Source organism: Papaver somniferum, chromosome 4 (genome assembly GCF_003573695.1).
Source record: "Papaver somniferum cultivar HN1 chromosome 4, ASM357369v1, whole genome shotgun sequence".
Classification (NCBI taxonomy): Eukaryota; Viridiplantae; Streptophyta; class Magnoliopsida; order Ranunculales; family Papaveraceae; genus Papaver; species Papaver somniferum.
The window spans coordinates 23,828,436-23,832,963 of NC_039361.1; the positions used below are offsets into that span (position 1 = coordinate 23,828,436).

At 33.5% G+C, this 4,528-nt stretch overlaps 1 long non-coding RNA gene across 1 annotated transcript; it reads left to right on the top strand.

Annotated features, from left to right (window-relative positions):
* Positions 1–2,758, top strand: LOC113274955. The gene is made up of 4 exons (XR_003323345.1): positions 1–67; positions 1,000–1,071; positions 1,951–2,237; positions 2,416–2,758. It is a non-coding gene; the product is annotated as an uncharacterized LOC113274955 (long non-coding RNA).
* Positions 2,759–4,528: the final 1,770 nt, after the last annotated feature.

A 4,528-nucleotide genomic window follows, 5' to 3' on the forward strand; every position in this document is an offset into this window, starting at 1 on the left:
TCTCTCTGTCGCAGTTCCACTATCTCCTGTATCAAACTCATCAGGAGGAGGAGGATGAGGTAATCGAGTAAGATTCAATTCCTTCCGCTATCTCTATGTCGCTATATTTTTTGTATGATTTTATTCTCGTTTTGTAGTTTTGTATGCATTATATTAGCACTAAGAACGAACATGTTAGGAACCCTAGCTAACACTGATTAGAGTATCGGTTAATTTTCAGAAATTCTTTGGGTTTTTACTTCGATTCTTCAGTTTCTAGTGGCAAGATCCATTTCAATTTCGATTGCAAGGGATTCTACTTCGATTCTTCAATTTCTAGTGAAAAATTCATCTCAATTTTATTTGTTAGGGTATATACTTCATTGTTCAAATTGGGTATCAATCAGTTTTCGGAAATTGTGAGGGTTTCACAATTGTGGATTAAAAGTTAACCGAGTGAATGTTTTGGTTTACAGGCTCGAATACATGTGTAGTTCGTCAGTTATTAGCTAGGATGATTACTGGGGTATGTGCTCTTTGATCATGATCTGCCCGGAGTTTATACTCTTTTCAAAAGAAACTTATGATGGTGATGGTACACCGTAGTTTTAGGGTTTGAGTTAGATTGTAGTGTTGTTGAAAATTGTAGTTCAGATATGGATTTGTTAGATTATTTCTCCTTCTTTCTGATGGTCATCACTTGTAGTACTATGAAAGATGAAGTTGGTGGAGGTATTGATTCACCATTATCATTATATGTTTGTTGATGTTGGTTTTATGATGCTGATGATAGTTATAAACATCATTGCTTTGATGGTGATAATGATCAATTGAGTTTGAATACTAGCTTCCTGTAAAATCCCTGAGTTTTGGTCCTGCAGCTTCATCTCCTACTGTCGTAGTTGACGTAGACATTGCATGTTTTGTTGCTACAGTTGTGTGCATAGTTTTTAGAGTAGGGAAAAATATGAAAAGGATGAGGTGCAAAATTTATAAGATTTTGTTTGTGTTATACTCCAGGGAAGGTTTTCAGAGACGACTTCCGAGCGCAGAATTCAAAAGCAAGTTGATGGGCTTTAATTCTCAATTAAGGTAGGCTCGTATCTTCTTGATTATATGGTTTACGATTATTTAAGGCACTTTTGAGATTTTCTGTTGGTTATACAAACTCTTTCACCCCAATGCCAAGGATATGATGGACCTTTGAAATGGTTTGTTTTGCGAATCTGTAAGTCGAACATAACATGATATCTTATTTGATTTTTAATTTATTTAAAGTCAATTAAGTTAGTTAGATTTGCTACCATGGTTTAAAAAGGCGCTTCTGGGGCGCGCTTTTGGGCGCTTTTTTGCGCATCAGGTCCTAGGCGCTTCTAGAGCGCCGCTTTACGAATTGGCTTATATTAGAAAATAAAAAGATGGCCTTTGAAGCCCAGTAGGGACTGTTTCACGTTTTCTAACTAAATACTAATAAACCTTTGATGGGGCATAATGATCATGATAAGATGACTGTCTACATGATGATATGAATGATGCAGACATTCCTGACTTGTATATTAAAATAGCTCTTGGGTAGAATAGGCAGATCAGTATGCCATATCCTTAGTTTAATTGTTTCTTTATTATGTCTGAACTACTTCGTAGTTTTCTATTATTTGGTTGACAACTTCTTATTTATATATTTTAAAAAGCTCTCTTTCGCAATACGTTCTCGCAGCGCTTTACGCTTTAGTATGAGAGCGCTTGGGCCACGCTTTCGTTTTTTAAAACCTTGTTTGCTACATTGAGATAGATAATCTAATTCATCCATACCGCAAAAAGGCTGCTGTCTATCGTTTAATACCTGCTCATTGCATGTTATTCATAGGTTTATTGAGCTGGTCTTCCTTTATATTTATGGTTTAAGTCCAGTTCTGAATTGCACCAAGAGGATCCTTACTAATTCAACCTTTTTGGTTTCAACAATTTCAGCTAGATGGCCGAACTTCCTCTGTGCATGTTCCTCTGTGCAACATAAAAGTTGTTTACAACAAGTAATGGTTGTTGGATGTTGATGCCATCATAATATAGGAAGGTGTTCCAATTGTCAACCAGTTTACTCTTGTTGCTGGGAGGTCAATGGCTTCAGGTAGCTGCTAAGACAGTATAACTACTGGTGTCCCACCATCACTGAATCCTCCTCGTGGAAAGGGTTTGTGCCCTCGGAAATATATTTATTACTACTTGAGAAGAAGTTAGTTCATCCTCCACTACATAAGGTTTGTAATGTTAATTCTGTAGTTCAAATTTCTTTTCATTCCCTTTTCTTCAATTTTATAGCATGTATGTATAATTTACCTGTATGCATGTACTTTGATCCCCTGGTTTAATCTATGCTTGTGTAGCCATTATATCTATATTTAATAGAAAGTATGTTGTTTTACTTTCACTCTGCAGTAGCTGCAAGTCAAATGTATCCAGCCGAAAGCAGAGACGAATCATGATTTCAACAACTTAACTTAAATTGAAGATGCGCGACTCCCAGTTATATATGCATCTTGAAAATGCACATTGTTTCTGATGATTAAGTAGTGCCATTCTCAGGTCTTGCTAGGATTAAATTCACTCTTCTTGCATAGCTCAATAAGTAGTTTGCATACAATTTAATTTGTATTTCATCCGTACATATTATGATTTTAATCATTTTATATATGCCACATAAACCAAATGTGTCAAGTATTGGTTTCTATGTAATTGATTCACATCAAGAAGTATTTAAAAATAACTTGGAATCTTGTTATACACGATATTAGGATCCCTATACCTCCGTATAGCTATTGTTGTTTGCAAGAAGTTCAGGAAAAGAGCAGCTGCAAGTGTTTATGTTGATTTTATAAAGGGAAAATCCACAAAGCCATGATGATTATGACGAGATCAATGATGAAACTATGGCAAATGCGATAGAGGTGGAGTACTTGGAGATATTTTACTAGGTGGCCAAAAACTTTGATAATTTTAGTAAATTGAATTTTGTGTGAATGTTTTGGATGTAATTTTGGGTAGTTAATGTAGGATAAAGTTATCCTTTTGTGTATATGTGAGTTTGGGATGTTAACGTAAACTTGAATTCATGTTTTAAATAAAATTAAGATATATTCACTTTCAAATGAATTTGCATTTTAGATTTTTTTTCTTCCAGATTTAGATGATGATCTAGTTTCAGATACTGATTCAGCTGACCACATTTCAAATTTAGCTCAATGTGGGTCCTGCTGGAAAAGAAACCAGACATTTTTATTTGTAAGAAATAGTAATTTAAATGAAATTTTATTTATAATTAATATTAATTTAAAAATAAAATATTTTTTATGGCATGCATCGACTGTTATTGTATATTACATTCAATAACCGTGATGTTTAATAACAGATTTTGTACGTAACTTTAAGGCACAAATTTTATTCGTCATACTTAATGACGTTATTTGTTTATCATTTATAAAGAGTCACGTCAAATATATAACGGTTCGAATAACAGATGAAAACCGTGATAAATCATGTTTTATAACAGACATCAATCGTCATTTATAGACCCTTCTGGACTAGTTTTTTCTCGAAAATAAAAAAAAAATTCAGAGAGAAAATTTTCAGAGAGGGGAAGAGAAGTTACAGCGAGAGTTCAGATCAAACTGAGAGCTGAGAACCGAATCTCCATTGAATCTCCATTGAATTAATCGAGATCAATCTTGAATAAACATGCAGTTTATTCTCCATTGAATCTTGAATCTAGTTTGGATCAATCGAAATCGGTGAAGTAGTTTCAGAGTAAGATTTGGTTTATTCTCCATTGAAGAAGAAGTTTCTGATAATTGTTCTTCAATTCAACTGAAATCAGAGTTGTTTGCATATTCGAATCATTGAATCTGAAGATCTACTTCAGTTTTCGATTGCATCATCGATTATTTGAGTCCGATTATTTGAGTCTGAAGATCTACTTCAGTAAGCTTCTTTCATTATTTTGAGTTTGATTGAATCATCGATTGCAGAGGTCTACTTCAGTAAACAACGATTTTGATTTCTTATCATTATTCAAGGTTTATCTCGTTAACAGGTAAGATTTACATTTTTTGCTATAATCTTTGTTTTGTATTTAACATTTGTTATGAATAATGTAATTTACAAATTGTTTTGTTGTGTTCATACCGTGAATTTGATAGGTTTGTACCTTTTGAATGAATAAATCTTTTTTTTGGTCTATGATTATCATTTTGAATCACAATGAAATTGATAACAATTATTCATAAATTGTTAATAAACAAATCTCATGTAGTTTCAGGTCATATTGTTTCTGAAACTGAATATTAGGTCATATTATTAGTTTTTTCCACTGATTACCCTGAATATACTTCTCACGAGGGGCGCAGCCCCGAGTGATTTGCGTCATGATCAGATTTTAAGCTACTGGACATGTTGAATCACATATTCAATCTCAGGACATGCTGTAGGTTATAATGTAGTAGTTCAAACTGATTACATTATGTTATTGAATACAAGCAATGTAGCTTGTCAAGCA